Raw genomic sequence first — 21,432 nt, 5'->3', positions numbered from 1 at the left:
AATATTCCGATATGAAACTGTATCGATTTTTTTTCTCCCATCACTAACAGATAGAAAGAGAGAGACATGTAAAACCATTGCGAGAACACCACACATACTCCCTCCTAGCAAACCTGAAACTTGATCCAAACAAAGCAGTCATGCTTGGAGCGGAGCAACACTCCACAACACATACCAAGTCAACATATATATATATTTTTTAAAATCTACAGTTTTACCTGCAGCCCTGAAGACAGAGACAGATGCTGGCTGGACGTTTGACTTCGGTCCCCTCGCCTTTCCTCACAGTGGTGTGGTATTCACACTCACAGCTCTCTACTACTGCCATTATGGAGAACACTGAGGAAGTGTTCAGGTAGATTCGGTCAGGGAGAGAACCATGACGCAGGCACAATGTAAGGGCGTGGTATTAGGCAGTGGCCAACTCACTGACTTAGAGTGGTGCCAAATGATTAGCTCGGCGAAATACAAAACTGCCTAACCTCTCTCCCCAAATCCCCTTCAACACTCTATGTAATTCAACGTCTAACTCTCTCTGTTCTATTCTCTCAGCTCCATCATCCCTCCTCGGTCCTACCCCCCATCTTAATCTGTTTTTATTTTCCCTCGTTTTCATCCCTCCTCCGTCCTAACCCCCCTTATTTTCCCCCCACAAACACTCCTTGTACTTTATCTGATTAAAAGAGGGTCGGGGATGTAAGGCTCCTGCCAAAATATTCCCTACCTGTTTTTTTCTTTCAATTTCAAATATGCATATTTACTTTGATTTCCACAATGAGAGGAAGAGCAAAGACCCTGGCACCCTAGAGCTCTTATCAACCTGACCTATAGACAGACTGGAGAGTCAAGTGAGTCAAGGGAACTCAGTGTTTATTTTCATTGGCCACCGTGACAGGTCAGGGTGTCTGGTTCCTCCCTGGCTCAACCCTACCCTGGCAGGCAGATTTCTTTTTTGGGTTGTTTGTTGCCTGTGTTCTCTGGACCTGTTGTGTAATGTTCATAAAAGAGTTAAAGGGACAGGAGCCTTTCCATGTGCAGTCCAAAACAACACAGACAGCACTGGCCTGCCGAGATGGACTTGACTTTTGGGGGGGGGGGTATATTTGCTTAAATACATTTTCAACAGCATTATATTCAATATAATCAATCTAGCCAGTTCACCCTGATCAAGAAACACCCTTCAAAACTAAATTAAACCCAAAGTATAAGCCAGATGTACAGAATATAGCCTAAAGCCTAAACCAATGTTATTATTTTCTCACTAAGGTGGTCTTAATCTGTGTAGACCCGATCCAAACAGCCCATTACAGGGGGTTTGAACACATGCGTAGGAGTAATATTATATTACACCCTGAAGTGACTATTAACCCATTCAGGATCAAATCATTCTACCATGACTAAGTGATAATAGATATCAATTAAAAAAGAAGCATCACGTGACCTATTAATGTGAAAAGAAAGTGCCACGCATGCACATAACACACACGCAACACACACACACACACACGCCAGCGTGTGCTGGGGACACACACAAGTATGGGTGTCCTCCCTGTGCCCTTTTAATTACTTTCTGTGTGTGCCCCTATCACACACTGGCAGGCTAACCCTCTCCTGTTGCATCCTCATTCATCAGAAATGATTCCCCATGGGGTGCCACCGGGATGTAGCACCCTCAACCCCCGAGATGAGGGCCGTCTGCGTAAGAGACTCAGTGTGTGTGTTTGAGCGTGTGTATTGCCTTCGTTTCGTAAAAACCGAGTGTGTGTGCACGCTTGAGTGTTCCTGAGAGCGAAAGAGTGGTGCCAACTGCAGCAGCAGCAGCTGCAATGCAGACCCTTGGCAAACAGTTGTTCTTCCATCAATTTAGAAATGGCCAATGTGGCAGGTTTGTGACATCACAGAATGCCAGCTCAGAGAACCCTCAGTCTCAGGGACTGTAACCGTACTACAGCAACCAAACAAACACTATTAAGAGACTTGAGAAGCTGGCTCATCTGGGAAGGGAAGGGGAAGCTGGACAGAGCAGGAAGTGGACTGTGGTTGGCCCCCAGTGTCACAGGAAACAGACAGGAGCTGATCAATGTCAGCAACACAGAACACAAACCAATCAGACTGTGAGAACAGATTTAAACAAGACATTACTGGAAACTAGCAAACAGATACACACTCATGTGTGTACCTACAGTGCACATAATGTTTCCACTCCTTTCAGAATAGAACAAACGATACAGCCACATGTGCCGCCGAATAGAAACAATAATGTAAAAACAAAACCATATACTGTAACTGTACACATTTCATTAGAACCCCTATAGAACTTATACAACATCTTTTAAAAAAAGAAAGAAAACTCCATACACAATAACACTACTTCTCCATCAATCAGAAGCTGTCCTCCACCTGCTCCCTTGTGCCCGTCCAATAGCATTGTGCTACCAGCAGTGTCTAGGGAGCTCCTCCCACCCAATGGGAGGCCAGCTCTGGCACTGGGGCCTGTGATGCAGCAGCTTCAGGAAGTCTAGTCAATGTGAACTGGAGAGCTGCCAGTGCAGAGTTACCAAGAGAGCAAGGTAAAACATTTCTCCTTCTCACTGTCTCTGTCTCCCTCCCTCTTTCTCTCCCTCTCTTTCTCTCTCTCTTTCTCTCTCTGAACTCGAGCCATGACATTTAGACCCTATTTGCTGCCCTCCCTCCCCCTCCCTCCCTCCCCCTCCCAGAGATAGAGAGAACAAGAGGGAGAGAGAGAGAGAAAGAACAAGAGGGAGAGCTACTTGGGGGAGAGAAAAACACAAGTCCAGCCATGCTGTCATAGAGGTACAGCTCAGTGGAGGACTGCGTCACCACCTCTGTTTCGGTCTCCACTAACTACGCAGAAACAAATGCCTCAGGGAGGGTTTCCACTAAATCCCAGCCAGTGGCCCTAGAGACTGAAAACAAATCACAAGAAAATATTGGTCTGCCACAAAATAAAGGTCCAAATAGGTTTCCTGTTGGATTCCCTAATAACAAAATAAGCCCAGGTTTACTTGATTCCGGGTTTACTTGATTCCCGGTTCACTCATCCTCCTTCCTGCCTTCGACCCTATGAATAGTTAATCACAACAAGTTGAAGGTAAAAACACACAAATATGCTGAATAGCAATACAAACAAACTGTATCGCCTGGTTCGTACCTTATAGGAGGTACTATGGAAGAAAATGATTGCAGATTAGCTCCATACCGGTTACTATGTGGTTTTGTATAAGGGCAGACAACACATCACACATATCTATATCTACGTAATAATGTATGTAATCATGTATTAGTATATATGTAATCATATAATAGCAATATTCGATTACCTCGATAATTCTCTGAACATGCTCCCCAACGTGCATCGTCTTGACATTACGAACCTTCCAGAACGTTCTTTCGATAACCCCTGCGCCTCACCCCTTCCCACCCCCTACTCCGACCTCACAATGCCATCAAAACACCAAACACCCACACAAACTAACTGTCACATCTTCAGCATCCATGTTGGAAGTCTTCTCTGACGATCCCTGCCTAACTACTACACAGATGTAGTGGCTGAGGGAGAAGCTGGTAACAAGCACTACGGATGAGGCTGAGGAGGCAGGGGTTCTCGCCGTAACCATTGCGTCCAACTCTCAGGTAGAAAACTGGATGACTGCGGGCTTCTATTATCTTAGCTTCTGTTTCTCCCCCTCGACGTGAAAAAGTGACGTAGCAACTAATCCAAAATCTCTCGCTCTCTGACTCCCCCCCCCCCCAGTCACTCCCTCTCTCCCCCCCTCTCTTCAGCCTTCTCTCCCTGCCTCCCTCAGACACACACGCACACTCTATTTTCATCTTGTGGCAACAGCAGAATTGCTCTTCCCGACAGCTAGTTTTGCACGGACACAGATATGCACCAACAGATCAGACCACACACACAAACAGCACGCCACACCGGTTTACAATCACTCTCTATTTCTCTTCCTTGATCGGTGTGACGCAGCACTCATTTTCAGGGCTCTCTCGGCTGCTACTATTGTGGCTACACGCACCAACGCAGGCAGCAGCTTCTTGAAGAACTCAACCCAGCAGCACACTGCTGACTGCCAAGCAGACAGCTGAGCACAGCTAGCTGGGGCTGCAGTTAAAGAGACCTTGTTGCCACCTCCCACTCTATCCACCCATTTCTCTCTGACTGTAACGGATCCTGTGTCCTGTGTCCCCATTTTCCCCCGTGTCCCCTTTCAATTTGGGTCTCTCTCTCTCTCTCTCTCAGCTGAGAGCTAAGCTGACAGAGACGAGCCTCCTCTCCTTGGTCACCTGACTAGCCACTTGTTTTAAAAGGCACATCAAGCAAAAAAAAAAAGAAAAAAAGAACAGAGAGGTACATAAAAGCCTCTTAAATACAGGAGCATCTTGTTTTTAGGAGTGGAGGGGGCCAAGGAACCATCCAAGATATTATAATATCAATATTCAAAAACAGACCTAATGCCATCACGGGATCAATTGGTGCAGCAGAAGACGACCGAGGAAATGTGATGTTCAACGTGTACCGTTTGAAAGAAAGTCCTGTAATCATCGTCCAATTTCGCCTGTGGTGACGATCACACTTTCTGTTATTGTGGGAAGTGTCTGGTGTTCGCTATGGCTGGAGAATTACAATGAGAAGCCCTAACCAGCAGACATAGGCAGGGCTGGAGAACCGTCGTTAGGTTTAGCTACGCACCACAAGGCTTACCACAACATGTCTGTCTTACAGCTCTCGCGGACTAGAAACTAACTTTTGTTATCTGGGCTGTAAAGGAAGCGTTTGTTTTAGAGACCACTAAGAGTAAAGTAACTTGATTTCTTTCCCGTTTGACCCCATCCGACACAACTGGACTGAACATTGAATAGGCAACTTTTTGACTTGGATGACGACGATACCGTAATAACGTGATAATAAAATGGATGTCAAGGAACAGCTTAAGGAACAGTTTAACGATACAGTCAATTACATATTGTAAGGACAGTATGTTGCATTGACCCATTTCAGGTTCAGATAGAGAGAAAGAGAGGGAGAGTGTTCACTTCAGCATTCACTCCTTGGGTTCATCTTACCATGGTGGGAAGGAGTCTTATCGGTAAAATAATCAGCGTTTATCTCCGCACCGCTTCTCTCTCTGCCAGCAGCAAGGAGATGTAAGGGATCTGTCTGATTAAAGCGTGTGTTCTCTGAGGAGATATGGTACATGCAGGAGCATTGACAAGAGAGGTGGCGATCTGGTCTCCTCTCAGTCAGTAGATCCCCAGACTAAACAACCCAGCACAACATAAGACATGTGGAACAGAAGCAGTAGGCTCATGGTGTGAGGGTTTACCAGTGGACTGGGTTAAAGCCAGGATCCGCCCCTGATACATGTGCTACAAGATACTATACCAAGATCAACACTTCAGTAGACATAAATACTGTTTCAAAAATATCTATAAGACCAATCCGATTCAAATATGCTTCATATTGTTGCCTTTACTGTAAATCTTTGTGTACATCGAAAGCCCAGTAAGCATGACATAGTTTACTAGTACACCACTACTAGTCATCATATCAAGAAAAATCCCAATCTGTGTCATGTTTACAATGGCCGGGCAATGTTTGTTGACAGTGTTTATAGTAACGTGCAGTCACGAATGATGCATGCAACCTGGAGATCTTCCCGTCAGCTATTTATACCATGCATTCACTAGGCACGGGGTTCATTTTAGCCATGTCATCTCAAAGGCCTGCTCCACTTCCTAAACCCTAATCTCCCTCCCAGGGAAGGTACGTGCCCTGGTCTGGATGGCTGCTGTTGTAGTTGCTGTATGGGAAACAGCCTTCGCCATCCATCCCTGAAATATAACATCATATGGCTCAGCAGTTGGCACACTCAGAAAACTGGTATTTATCATTATCATGTTGTGTGTATACTTACCTATCATTTGGACTGCCCACGCCGTGTCACCTTTGGTCTACTGAAAGATAAGAAATGTAATGGTATGTGGATGAATATGTACGCAATGAAACTGCATTCAACACTTCATGTCAGGATATGGCCTACGCAGCTCTATACACGTGTACATTCTTGCACAGTAAACACACGCTCCCCGTGCATCCGATAATAACAGGAGTAGATTGATGATCTAGCCCATGCCTACATAGCGATGATACTTGGAGCTCCGCTTGTTACCTTTTCGACCCCCTTTGTATCCATATCAGTGTTTTGATAGCATGATCATCACAGCCGTTATCTTAATCCATTGAATCCTGACTCCGATCCTGACTTTGATAAAGGTAATTGATTTAATCCACCCACATCTGCACACCATTAAAAAGAGATCTCTGTATAGTGGAGATAATAAGATCAACATTGCGTGGGCTGGCATCCACTGACGTCACTTTTTACTCTTGAGGATTTGAGGCCTTGATGTCACGAGAGCCGTCGTCATTATCTCCCACACATGTGAGCGTGCGCACACACACCCGCACACACACCCGCACACACAGCAGATGGATGTGCCAGCCAGCCTCATAAACCTGACCTCTGGACCAGGGTTTCCCAAACTCAGCCCCAAGGCCTGCATTTTGGATTTTTCCCTAGCCCTACACAGCTGATTCAAATAATCAACTCATCATCAAGCTTTGATAATTTGAATCAGCTGTGCAAAAACCAAAACATGCACCCCTGGAAGGCCCCAGGAACATGTTTGGGAAACGCTGCTCTGGGGGGAAAAGGAATATCACTGATTTTATTGAACTCCAATTGAAATACTGCTGTAAATGTTTCACTAGTCAAGCGATTTCCATGTAAAGGTAAAATAATTTAAAGTGGAAAAATCAGATACATTGACGATGAGTCGATACCGTTCATTGTCCACGTTCAGTATTGAAAAAATAATGATTATGTATGTTCATCTAAGCTGCAGAACAGCGACACCCATCGTCCAACAAGAGTAATGTTTGTGTTGTTGTTGTTTAAATCAGAAATAATAAGTGCGCATCTCACGTACTTTCAATGAACATTAATAATAACATTATTAATATCTACATCTGTTTTGAAGTTCTGCAGATCTCTTTGTATAGTATACATTCCTTATAATATAAACGGTGTAAATTGACCTCAATCCAAAATATAACGCAACTTGCTATGCCACTCAGCATTGAGAAGCAGCATCATAAGATGCTCAAAGAAATACGGACCATGCAGGTTAATAGAACTACGCAACATTCTCCAAGGCGCCAAGCCCTTATCCCTTCTCTCGCAGCATCCTTTTTTTTTACTGTTACGGTACCCTCCCCACCATCCTGTCTTCAATTCGTTTATTGAACTAGTCCCTTGTAAAAACCCACATGTTTACTATGCGATCATACATTTGTACGCAGTAGCTTATTCGTACTGTAAAAATATTTCGTAACAATTGTTTCATAACCCCATAGCCTACACGTCAATACTGACTCGTCTATGAACGTGAATAAAATATTAGAAACAGGAACTGCTTGGAGACTATAGAAGAGTTACCCAGACATTTTGGAGTGCGCAATACAAATGTGAGCAATTATTTCCTGATTATCTACATGTAAACATTTTAAAAAATGTCACCTGTGATAACCTGGGACGTTGACGATGACAGTAGGCTGCAGCCATGGTGGTGTGTGATGATGATCCATGCTTCATTCCTCTTGGCCAGAAAGGACTCACCTATGTCGCACATATAGCAAGTCCTGTAGACATTCTGGACAACAATACATGATCCTGGCATTGGTCCCTGGATCCTTTATTTCAAGACGTTTCCTTTTAAAACCAGTTAATCCATCGAATTTTCCAGAGCGCCCCATTCAAACCACGCCTTCTCACACACCCCTGCTTTTGGATTGGCTGCTGTACAAAAACGTAATGGCGCGTCGTCTGGAATCACATGCTTTTGACGCATGTTTAAATACGTTTGGAACTGTCACACGTTAAAATGTAGCCATTTTACCAGTCTGTACTGTACACGGTGTTTTTTTATTTATTTGTACGATGATGGTGAAGCGCAATTAGAGTAGTAGCCTATCATTGGCCTAGGCCTACTGCCCAATAAAACAATAGTTCTACCTGTCCATAAACTACACCTCTGATTAAATAATAATTACAATGTGCCATTACGCTTATGAAATTAACTAGTTTCTTTCAGTTTTCCCTTTCAATAATAACCTATTGAAACCCTTACAAAAAGGTAGAACGGCCATTAGTACAGAAGGGGGCGTACTCTCCCAAGGATAGAAATCCTGGTTTGAAGGGCATTCTATTGCTTGTGGAACAGTGAACAGTGCTGTTCTCTCTCGCTGTGTTGCCATATCTTTCATGGCTTTTGGCCTATACTAATGCGCTGACGCAGTCTTTCACAGTTTTACTTGATTGACGTGGTGAAGGTAGTGTCTAAGAAAATACTTCTTAAAAATTCATGTCAATATTAGGCTACATTACAACAATTAGGCAGAAATGGTCCTTCTGTAGCTCAGTTGGTAGAGCATGGCGCTTGTAACGCCAGGGTAGTGGGTTCGATCCCCGGTACCACCCATACGTAGAATGTATGCACACATGACTGTAAGTCGCTTTGGATAAAAGCGTCTGCTAAATGGCATATATTATTATTATTATTAAATGAAATGTGGAGATAAATGAATGTGTGGCGCCTCAGACAGTGTATCATGGACCAGTGTTTGACTAAAGGGCTAAAGGAAATTAACTTGGTTGAGTGTAACATTGAATCACATTGGAGAGAAAGAGACAACGTTTTCCAGATGATTTCTTGTTCCTCACAACGGATGTGCTTTAACAGGGAGCTTCCTCATAGATTTTCATTCACATCCGAGGACTTCTGCTTTGTGTGAAACATATGTTTGTATCACTTATGCAACCCAACACTCGTCACTTGGATGTGATGTCTAATGCAAACAATACAATTACATGTATTTTAACTTGACAGGGACAGTGTACAACAAACATTACACCGGATATTTATGCTACATAGCTCATTGTCATCTTATCTGAGAAAGAAAATAGCTACTGTTTATAATTCCCCATCGTATCTGGAAGGGGTACGTTTTCTGGGATTATGTACGCCCCACTTTGTGATCCCAGTGGAAACATCCACAGTGGCGGAGAAAGCGTTGGGTAAAGTAAAATGGGTGAAAATGACGAGAAGTGGGCTTGTTTCTGACGATTGGGGGGGGGGGGGGGTTGGAACGCACTCGACTTGGAGATTATGAGGTGTTGTGCTTTGAGCTACGGCGCAGGGCACCTATTTAAAGAGCCATTGTTTTGAGCTTCGAAGAAGTTGACATTGTATTGCTAAACGTAATTCCTGCAGTGGTCGATGTGCAATGGATGAATCGTGTGTTTAATGGAAAGAAGAAGAAGAGTTTGTCTGTCCTTGTGTTTATTGAGTCCCTACCAACCCTACTGCAGCTGGGATACGTGTACTATCCATTCAGACCCTTCGTATCCAGGACTTTGCAGTGTAAGCGATGTCAAATGTTTGGACATGTAGAAAGTGTCTACAGACAGGAGCCGAGATGTGGGGTGTGTCAGGGAAAGTCACCATGATGGAGACTGTTTAACAGAAGAGAGTGGCAAATTAATAAAGTGATGAAACTGTGGTGGAAAGCATGAGGCAACATTCTTGTAATGTACAAATATGGTGAAAGAGATGGATGTTGCCAAAACCAGGGCAGTTCAGTCTGTCTCCTATGTGAAGGCGGGTAAAATGGTAGAAAGATCAGAAGGTCCAATGTTAGTGAATACCAACTACTACCCTTTCCGAAACCGAACTCGTGAAAACGGTTTGTCCAGTTATCCCGCCCCTCACTGTGGCCTCCAGTGGTATGTGGAGAGAGAGCTCCTTCTGTAAAATCTCTCTCTGTGTTACTAATAAAACCAAACAGCCACTATTTTGGTGTTTGGTATTTTATTAGGATCCCCATTAGCTGTTGCAATAATAGCAGCTACTCCACACAAAACATGAAACAAAACATGAAACATTACATAATACAGAACAGCTCAAAGACAGAACTACATACATTTATGTAGTAGCCAACATATCAATACACGAACGGTCTAGGTCAAATAGATAGTTTCACATTAAACACATTAACAGATTAATGTTGCACCCCCGTGTATGTGTGTGTGTGAGAGAGAGAGAGAGAGAGAGAGAGAGAGAGAGAGAGAGAGAGAGAGAGAGAGAGAGAGAGAGAGAGAGAGAGAGAGAGTTGACAGGATAGGACAGTGTTTGGCTGGGGTTGGGGTGGATGTGTCTGGCCCGTCCCTCATGTGCTCAGACCAGTCACTGGGGACCCAGACTGGCTTCTTTATGTCGCTCCCACCCTTTTAATGGATCTCATCCTCACCATTGGGCGGTGGATATCTATTGAGAAAATCTGCCATGCTGTGTTTAGTTTGGCGGATATCTTACTATGTCACAACTGTGTTTCTGTTGGATATTGTTGAGTGTGTGTAAGTGTGCATGTGTGTGTATATGTATTTATGTGTGAGGTGTGCCTGTGTGTTTTAAACATACACAGTATGATGTACAGTGGGACATTCCAGCCCTGTCACAGGGGTCAAATGATGTGAATGTGAGCCAGCTAGCTACAGCGTATCTCTCCATTTCATTAACCCTCTCAGGTTTGGAAAGGCATTGTGGTGGTGGAATTTGGGGTGAGCTGTTGTAACTTCTCAAGGTTTATGCTCTGTGCTGTGGTGAACTGTGACGAACTGCATTTCATAGACTGTTGCACCCTAACACAAGGCCATTGGGTTCTGGAACTGGTGCTTGTATAAAAATAACTGTTGTGTAACCGATATGATTGTATTATCACCTCCCTCTATACGAGGGACATCCAACCATCTCCCCACCGAGTCCTTCCCTGATCTGTGATCAGAGAGACAGATCTCCCCTACAGCTGCTTGTATTAAATATTTACTGTACCTTAAGTAGTCTCTGCCTAGATCTTTGGATCAAGCTTTCTAGCGCATGCTCCACTACTGGCATCTCCTTGCAAAAATGACCACTAACGGTCCTAATGAGACGTATGTGGCAGGGACTCCAGAGAATCAAGGATTATAAAGGGAAAAGCAGCCACGTCGTGGGCACCAATGCCTTGTTCCTGGTCAAGCTAAACACCTTCTTTGCCCTCTTCGAGGTAAACACAGGACCGCCGACGCTGGCCACCGCCGCTCACGAGGACTGTGAGCTCTCCTTCTTTGTGACAGACGTTAGACATTTAAACGTGTTAACCCTCGCAGGGCAGCCGGCCAAGACGGCATCCCTAGCCGCATCCTCAGAGCATGTGCAGACCAGCTGGCTGGAGATATTCAATCTCTCCCTATCCCAGTCTGTTGTCCCCATATGCTTCAAGACGTCCTATACCCAAGAAAGCGAAGGTAACTGAACTAAATGACTATCACCCCATAGCACTCACTGTCATCATGAACTGCTTTGAGAGGCTAGTTTAGGATCATATCACCTCCACCTTACCCAACACCCTAGGCCCACTACAATTTGCATACCGCCCCAACAGATCGACGGATGACGCAATCGCCATAGCACTGCACACTCCCCATCTCATCGGGACAAAAGGAATACCAATGTAAGAATGATGTTCATCGACGACAGCTCAGCCTTCAACACCAAGTTCATCACTAAGCTCGGGCCCCGGGTCTGAACGCCACCCTGTGTAACTGGGTCCTGGACATCCTGACGGGTCGACCCCAGGTGGCAACAGCACCTACGCTACTCTGATCCTCAACAGGGCCCCACAAGGGTGCGTGCTCTGCCCCCTCCTGTACTCCCTGTTCACCCATGACTGTATGACCATTCACATCTCCATATCAGTCATCAAGTTTGCAGACGACACAACAGTGGTAGGCCTGATAACCAACAACGACAAGGCAGCCTACAAGGAGGAGGTGGGGGCCCTGGTGGTTGTGCCGGGACAATAACCTCTCTCTAAACGTCAACAAAACCAAGGAGCTGATTGTGGCCTCCGCCCAGTACCCTGCCCTGAACTTAGTCACTGTTACTAGCTGGCCACCACCCGGTACTCTACTCTGCACCTTAGAGACTGCTGCCCTATGTACATAGCCATTGAACATTGGTCACTTAAATAATGTTTGCATACTGTTTTACACACTTTGTCACGGCCATCGAAAGAACTAGAACAAGGTGCAGACTCCGGCCGCAAAACCTGACTCTAAAGGGGAGGGTCTGGGTGGGCTTCCTATACGGCGGCGGCCCTGGTGTGGGATGTAAACCCCCCCCCCCGCCTCTGGCTCCCCTCACTTTTGTGGCGCCTCTGGTGCGGGGACACTCGCCGCCGACCCTGGACTGGGCACCCTCGTTGCGGGCCCTGTACTGGGCACCCTCGTTGCGGGCCCCGGACTGGGGAACTTCGTTAATATATGCCATTTAGCAGACGCTTTTATCCAAAGCGACTTACAGTCATGTGTGCATACATTCTACGTATGGGTGGTCCCGGGGATCGAACCCACTACCCTGGCGTTACAAGCGCCATGCTCTACCAACTGAGCTACAGTTGCGGGTCGTTGCGGGTCCAGGACTGGAGACCGTCTCTGGGGGCTCCGGACTGGTGACCGTCGCTGGGGGTTCTGGACTGGAGAACATCGCTGGAGGCTCCGGACTGGAGAACGTCGCTGGAGGCTCCGGACTGGAGAACGTCGCTGGAGGCTCTGGACTGGAGAACATCGCTGGAGGCTCCGGACTGTAGGCCGTCTCTGGAGGCTCCGGACTGGAGGCCGTCTCTGGAGGCTCCGGACTGGAGGCCGTTTCTGGAGGCTTCGTGCCATGACTCCTCACTGGAGACTTCGTGCCATGACTCCTCACTAGAGACTTCGTGCCATGTCTCACCACTGGAGGCTTCTTGCCATGGATCATCACTGGAAGCTTCTTGCCATGGATCATCACTGGAGGCTTCATGCCATAGATCATCACTGGAAGCTTCGTGCCATGGATCATCACTGAAGGCTTTGTGCCATGGATCATCACTGGAAGCTTCGTGCCATGGATCATCACTGGAGGCTTTGTGCCATGGATCATCACTGGAGGCTTCTTGCCATGGATCATCACTGGAGGCTTTGTGCCATGGATCATCACTGGAGGCTTCTTGCCATGGATCATCACTGGAGGCTTCTTGCCATGGATCATCACTGGAGGCTTCGTGCCATGGATCATCACTGGAGGCTTCTTGCCATGGATCATCACTGGAGGCTTCTTGCCATGGATCATCACTGGAGGCTTCGTGCCATGGATTATCACTGGAGGCTTCGTGCCATGGGTCATCACTGGAGGCTTCTTGCCATGGATCATCACTGGAGTGGAGAGACACATAGGAGGCCTGGCTCTGGGAGCAGGCACAGGACTCACCAGGCTGGGGAGACATACAGGAGGCCTTGTCCTTGGCCAAGGCACCGGATACACTGGGCCGTGGAGGCGCACTGGAGGTCTCGAGCTAAGAGCCTGCACAACCCGTCCTGGCTGGATGGTGACTTTGGTCCAGCACATGCGGAGCGCAGGCACAGGACGCACTGGGCTGTGCAGACGCACTGGAGACACAGTGCGCAGAGGCGGCGCAGGATATCCTGGGCCGTAGAGACGTACTGGAGGTCTGGAGAGCAGGGCTGGCACAATCCGTCCTGGCTGGATGCTCACCTGAGCCCGGCAGATGCGGGGAGCTGGGATGTAGCGCACCAGGCTAAGAACGCGTACTGGAGACACCTCGCACTCCACCACATAACACGGTGCCTGACCAGTACGACGCCCGCCACGGTAAGCACGGGGAGTTGGCTCGGGTCTCCAACCTGACTCTGCCACACTCCCCATCTCCCCATTTTTGGGGGGGCTGCCTCTCAGGCTTCCTTGCCCGCCGTGTTCCCTCATAACGTCGCCTCTCAGCTTTGGCTGCTTCCAGTTCCTCCCGTGGACGCCGATACTCCCCAGCCTGCCTCCAGGGTCCTTTACCGTCCAGGATCTCTTCCCATGTCCAGGAGTCCTGAACACGCTGCTCCTCCTTACCACGCTGCTTGGTCCCTTGGTGGTGGGAAGTTCTGTCAAGGCCGTCGAAAGACCTAGACCAAGGTGCAGCGTGATGAGCGTACATTTTCTCTTTATTTAAAAAGACGCGGAACAAAACGATAAACACTACAAAACAAACCGTGAAGCTAAAGGCTATGTGCCCTAAACAAAGTCAACTTCCCACCTTGGTGATGGTGATCTCTATGTCATCAATGTCTTTCTTCAGCTCAGCACAATTGTCCTCTAGCTTGCGTTTCTTGGCGAGCACGCAGGCGTTCATCCCCTCCTCGTCCTCCAGCCTCTCCATCATTTCTTTGACCCTGGCCTCCAGCTGGAACTTAGCTTTGATCAGGAGGTCACAGCCGTCCTCCGCGTCCACCAGGTTTTCCTACTCCTTAGTCACACACTGCCCTAACCAAAATAGAGAATAAAAAGCCTCTCTATGGCCAGGGCGTGACACACTTTATATGTACAGTGCCTTGAGAAACTATTCATACCCCTTGACTTATTCCATATTTTGTTGTGTTACAGCCTGAATTAAAAATGGATTGAATCTATTTTTTTTTCTCACCCATCTATTCACAATAATAATGACAAAATGAAAACATGTTTTTAGAAATGTTTGTATATTCATTGAAAAGGAAATACAGAAATGTCTCATTTATATAAGAAGCACCTTTGGCTGCAATTACAGATGTGAGTAGTTTTGGGTAAGTCTCTTAGAGCTTTGCACAGCTGGATAGTTCAATATTTGCCCATTAGTCTTTCATAATTTCTTCAAGCTCAGTCAAGTTGATTGTCGATCATTGTTAAACATACATTTTCAAGTATTTCCATAGATTTTCAAGGTGATTTAAGTCAAAACTGCAACTAGGCCACTCAGGAATGTTCAACGTCGTCTTGGTTAGCAACTCCAGTGTAGATTTGATTCTATGTTTTAGGTTATTGTCCTGCTGAAATGTGAATTCGTCTCCCAATGTCTGTTGGAAAGCAGACTGAAACAGATTTTCCTCTAGGATTTTGCCTTTGTTTATAGCTGTATTCCGTTTTTTTTTATCCTAAAAAACTCCCTTGTCCTTGCCGATGACAAGCATACCCATAACATGATGCAGCCACCACCATGCTTGAAAATATGAAGAGTGGTACTCAGTAATATGTTGTGTTGGTTGTGCCCCAAACATCAAACTTTCTATTCAGGATAAAAATGTAATTTCTTTGCCACATGTTTTACTTAAGTGCCTTGTTGCAAACAGGATGCATTTTTTAATAATATTTTTTATTCTGTACAGGCTTTCTTCTTTTCATTTAGATTAATATTGCGGAGTAACTACAAAGACCACGTTTACATGCACACCAATATACCGTTATTATTCAGGATACTATACTTCAGGATAAGTATTCTGTTTTTGATTTGACGCATATACACATCATATCCTGTTTACAATAACCCAAAATAGCTTGTATCCCGGTTATGAGGAACCCGGATAAGGTCCTTGGGATAAGCTGATCTAAGATGGGATACTGTCAAATCAAATCAAATCAAATTTATTTATATAGCCCTTCGTACATCAGCTGATATCTCAAAGTGCTGTACAGAAACCCAGCCTAAAACCCCAAACAGCAAACAATGCAGGTGTAAAAGCACGGTGGCTAGGAAAAACTCCCTAGAAAGGCCAAAACCTAGGAAGAAACCTAGAGAGGAACCGGGCTATGTGGGGTGGCCAGTCCTCTTCTGGCTGTGCCGGGTAGAGATTATAACAGAACATGACCAAGATGTTCAAATGTTCATAAATGACCAGCATGGTCAAATAATAATAAGGCAGAACAGTTGAAACTGGAGCAGCAGCACAGTCAGGTGGACTGGGGACAGCAAGGAGCCATCATGTCAGGTAGTCCTGGGGCACGGTCCTAGGGCTCAGGTCCTCCGAGAGAGAGAAAGAAAGAGAGAATTAGAGAGAGCATATGTGGGGTGGCCAGTCCTCTTCTGGCTGTGCCGGGTGGAGATTATAACAGAACGTGGCCAAGATGTTCAAATGTTCATAAATGACCAGCATGGTTGAATAATAGTAAGGCAGAACAGTTGAAACTGGAGCAGGAGCATGGCCAGGTGGACTGGGGACAGCAAGGAGTCCTCATGTCAGGTAGTCCTGGGACATGGTCCTAGGGCCCAGGCCAGTTGAAACTGGAGCAGCAGCATGGCCAGGTGGACTGGGGACAGCAAGGAGTCATCATGTCAGGTAGTCCTGGGGCATGGTTCTAGGGCTCAGGTCCTCCGAGAGAGAGAGAAAGAAAGAGAGAAGGAGAGAATTAGAGAACGCACACTTAGATTTACACAGGACACCGAATAGGACAGGAGAAGTACTCCAGATAAACAAACTGACCCTAGCCCCCCGACACAAACTACTGCAGCATAAATACTGGAGGCTGAGACAGGAGGGGTCAGGAGACACTGTGGCCCCATCTGAGGACACCCCCGGACAGGGCCAAACAGGAAGGATATAACCCCACCCACCCACACGTCTTACCCCACCCACTGGCATGAAACATCTTATCCTGTTTACTGTTGTTTTTGTGGTCTGCACAGACTGTTTCACATACCATGTTTGTTGTGTGATGATGTTTCCATCTGGTTGTCAAGCAAATCACTTCATAAAGTAGGATACATGTTGTGTTACAACTTGAATAAAACATGTATGACTGAACTATACACACAACACCCCATAATGTCAATTGCTTCTACACCTGCATTGCTTGCTGTTTGGAGATTTAGGCTGGGTTTCTGCACAGCACTTTGAGATATCAGCTGATGTACGAAGGGCTATATAAATATATTTGATTTGATTGATTTGATTTGCAGTTCGCTCCACCACAATAATTCCATAATGATTTAGCCGACTATAATGAATTTACTATCATTTACTACTGGCCATTTGTTTGTCCACTATAGTTTGATACATGCAGCTTCTCTTCTGTCATAACTTGTTAATGAACCTAGAAGCATAAATGAAGTAGTGCTCACCAGAATAATGTCATCATGGATAGAATGAATGCATTAGTAATCTAGTTAACAGCGGTAAAGTTGTCTGTTTCCTTTAAGACCGGGGAGAAAACTCCAAAACAGTGGAAAGGTTGGTCCTGTGCAAAATGTCCAAATGTCATCAGTTTGACCCATTTGAAGGAAATTAAAGCTGAGAAAACCAAACGCGTTTCTGATAAGACTTCAGTTTGTCTTCAGGTACATACTGTAATTTATGTGGTTGAAATACTGTCTGCTTGCATAACAGTGTCAAAGACAACACATTACACACTCATTCGCACGCTGAAATAAATCAATCATATTTCTCCATTCCTGTTACTGAGATAAAAAATAGTCATTATTTTATCATTTCACTGCAGGAAATACATAGCCTAATTCTGCAGGAGTTAATATTATATTACTCTACATGTGAGAAGTTATAGGCCTACTGGCATTGTCTATATTTCCATTACTGTTCCATTTAATCCATAATTAAATTAGGAATATTCTGTTTATTCATGGATACAATGATACTCATGAGAAGGAAAAAAAAGGTGCATGTAAACTGCTTATCCAGAATAAGACCTTAAACGGGATATGAGCTACTATGCGGAATACTGTACACACGTCAATGTGGTCAATGTTGTCTGTGCATCCTCAGTTCTCATATCACAACCATTCAACTCTGTAACCATTGGCCTCGTGGTGAAATCCCTTTGACATTATGGGGTGTTGTGTGTATAGTTCAGTCATGCACGTCTTATTCAAGTTGTAACACAACAAAATGTGGACAAAATAAATCCTTTCTGAAGGCACTGCATATACTGTATCTAGTCAAGGCTCATCCTAACTACTGCTGCACACACCTTTTCTATGTATATACTGTATCTAGTCAAGGCTCATCCTAACTACTGCTGCGCACACCTTTTCTATGCATATACTGTATCTAGTCAAGGCTCATCCTAACTACTGCTGCACACACCTTTTCTATGCATATACTGTATCTAGTCAAGGCTCATCCTAACTACTGCTGCACACACCTTTTCTATGCATATACTGTCTATACACGCCATCATGTATATTAATTCTGAGTGTTCAAACATTAGGAACACCTGCTCTTTTCACCACCGACCAGGTGAATCCAAGTGAAAGCTATGATCCTTTCTTGCTATTACTTGTTAAATCCACTTCAATCAGTGTAGGTAAAGTGAAGGATTTTTAAGCCTTGAGAAAATAGAGACATGGATTGTGTATGTGTGCCATTCGGAAGGTGAATGGGCAAGACAAAAGATTTAAGTGCCTTTGAACGGGGTACGGTAGTAGGTGCCCAGCACACGGGTTTGAGGGTGTCAAGAACTGCAACGCTGCTGAGGTTTTCACACTCAACGGTTTCCCATGTGTATCAAGAATAGTCCACCACCCAAAGGACAACCAGCCAACTTGACACAACTGTGGGAAGCATTGGCGTCAACATGGGCCAGCGTCCCTGTGGATCGCTTTTCGACACCTTTTAGATTCCGTGTCCCGATGAACTGAGGCTGTTCTGAGCGGGAAAAGGGGTGCAACTCAATATTAGGAAGGTGTTTCTAATGTTTTATACACTCAAGAGTATATTTCTATTCCGGACTCTTTATATTTTTGGGATTAATGTGTATTGTTTTGTGTTGTTAGGTATTACTGTACTATTGGAGCTAGAAACAAAAGCATTTTGCTGCACCTGTGATAACATCTGCAAATTAACTGTCCAATGTCTGGGTGGGTGCAGGCGGTGGGGGCTGGGTTGGACACATTGATCCCCATTCCCAACTAAAGGTTAACCATGTCAGGGTAGCGGTCAGATTAAGTTCCACATATATTAGGCATCATGGCATCACACCGTGTATAATCAGACATCTATTTGCAGTTATTTTGTCCTTAGCTGACCTTCTGGTTAAGATGTAGGGGCAGCAGGTAGCCTAGTGGTTAGAGTGTTGGACTAATAACTGAAAGGTTGCGAGATCAAATCCCTGAGCCGACAAGGTAAGAATCTGTTGTTCTGCCCCTGAACAAGGCAGTTAACCCACTGTTCCTAGGCTGTCTTTGAAAATAAGAATTTGTTCTTAACTGACTTGCCTAAAAATGTATGTCTACTTTCCCCCCTCTGAAATGAGACCTTGATGTGCTTTTCTCTTCTCAATGGCCAGCTGATACAAGCGTTCCTACAGCTCTATGCTGATGTTGGTTCATATTGTAGCTCATTACAGTAAAACTCTCTGTGCCAATTTGGAATGGTATTTCCCCAAAAAAGAAAGGCCCTGTCAAAATGAGACATTTCCTTCGGTTATAAAAGCACCTGATCCTAGGCTGGCAAACTGACAGCCTATATTGTGTTCCTGATGAAAGAACTCTTTTATAATCTGTTCTCTTCTCCGCCCTCCACACTGCAACTACAGATTTGTTGAAACAGACTGAGGGTCTGAGAGGTTGCTTTCTCAGGGCTAAACAGAGTGAGAACACAGCCAGACCGTTCTAGAATCCCCTGACTCTGCAGATATCCCGCCTGCACGTTAGCAGCCGTTGTTCCCGCCTCATTGACTCCAGGATTTAGAAAACGGAGATTGGCCGATTGGGATTCTGTTCTACACCGTATTGTTTGGCCTCATGACTACAGTGTAACATTTCTTTGGAGCTTGAGAGAACTCTATGGATTTCCCCATTGATTTCAATCATTATATGCATCTCTACTGTCATTAAAGGTTCAGATGTGTCCATATGGTGACTGTTATTGTATAGTCAAGGGAGGGAATGACATTACCATTTAAATGATTTCATCTTTGTCTCCTGAGCCAATCGTTATTATCATAAAGCAGTGCCATGTATCAACTAAAATGTTCATAAAGGATAAAACATATCCTTATCTGTTGTACTACATTACCACTATCCAATAACCAGCGAAATGCCAATTTCCTCTAGAAAGAATTTCAAGTTCTCCATCAACTCCTAGGTAAAAATAAATCCCTCTCCCATTTCCATACAGGGTACCAGGGGAGGGTCTCAGATAGACACTATGTGGACATCTGTTCTGTAGCCGTGGAAAGGGTTCTTGCCAGAGGTTATCCTGCCCTGCTCTGTCAGGCCAGATGTTGAGTCTACACTGCTGAGAGATAAGCTCTGAGTCAACATCAACAGGCCAACAGGGAACACCGTCTCAGAGAAACAGGAAGTTGGTAAACATTCCTTCCTAATGGGACACTCCTGAGCATGGGTGGCCATGATGTAAACAGTACTTAATTTGTAAATCTGGAGGTGCCAGAACAAAGAGTGAGCGCGAGAGGGGGGTGACCTGGGAGCTCTGAGGGACCGGAAAATCCCCTTCATATTAAAGCATTGCATGCATATTGTCCCATGTGAATAGGGGTCTAGACTAGCGCATTAGAGTAGAGGCGCTTTAATCAACGCATTTCATGCAATTCCATGTCATTTTGGCCGCATGCTGTTTGTTCACTGACAGGTTTTCCAAGTGTTCCCGACTGTAGGCAATGCCTTGTGATTGGTCTACACACAATCCATAGCTAGGCTATTTTAGAACAAATAGACTATTGATCCTCTTCGGGTAAATTATAGATCTACCCCTGATGTTTTACTCTGAATTATTTCATTTATTTATGAACATACGGCAGTAATTCTATAACACCAATCGGAATCCATGCTTCAAGATTGTTTTGATCATGCGGATTGGGATATGTTCCGGGTAACCTCTGACAATAATATCGATGAATACACAGATACGGGTGACTGAGTTTATCAGGAAATGTATAGGAGATGTTGTACCCACTGTGAATATTGAAACATACCCAATTCATAAACCGTGGATAGATGGCAGGATTTGCGCAAAACTGAAAGTGCGAACCACCACATTTACCATGGCAAGGTGACTGGGAATATGGCAGAATACAAACAGTGTAGTTATTCTCTCCATAAGGCAATCAAACAGTCAAGATGTCATTACAGAGACAAAGTGGAGTAGCAATTCAACGGCTCAGAGACAAGACTTATGTGGCAGGGACTACAGACCATCACGGATTACAAAGGGAAAACCTGACACGTCGAGGACACCGACGTCTTGCTCCCGGATAAGCTAAACATCTTTTTCACTCGCTTTGAGGATAACACTGTGCTATGCGGCCAGCTACCAAGGACTGTGGTCTCTCCTTCTCCTTCTCTACTGTTCCTAGGCCATCATTGTAAGTAAGAATTTGTTCTTAACTGACTTGCCTAGTTAAATAAAGGTTAAATAGAAAATACATTTTTTTTAAAAATAGGTCCACAGACAATGCAATTGCCATCATGCT

The 21,432-nt window shown here is 45.1% G+C and overlaps 1 long non-coding RNA gene across 1 annotated transcript; it reads right to left on the bottom strand.

Annotated features, from left to right (window-relative positions):
* Window positions 1–5,483: 5,483 nt before the first annotated feature.
* On the bottom strand, window positions 5,484–7,877 carry LOC124045134. Its single transcript, XR_006840793.1, has 3 exons — window positions 7,614–7,877; window positions 5,949–5,988; window positions 5,484–5,865 (listed from the first exon to the last, which is right to left on the bottom strand). It is a non-coding gene; the product is annotated as an uncharacterized LOC124045134 (long non-coding RNA).
* Window positions 7,878–21,432: the final 13,555 nt, after the last annotated feature.

Source organism: Oncorhynchus gorbuscha, linkage group LG10 (genome assembly GCF_021184085.1).
Source record: "Oncorhynchus gorbuscha isolate QuinsamMale2020 ecotype Even-year linkage group LG10, OgorEven_v1.0, whole genome shotgun sequence".
In the NCBI taxonomy this organism is placed as follows: Eukaryota; Metazoa; Chordata; class Actinopteri; order Salmoniformes; family Salmonidae; genus Oncorhynchus; species Oncorhynchus gorbuscha.
This window is presented reverse-complemented; position numbering and strand designations above follow the sequence as displayed.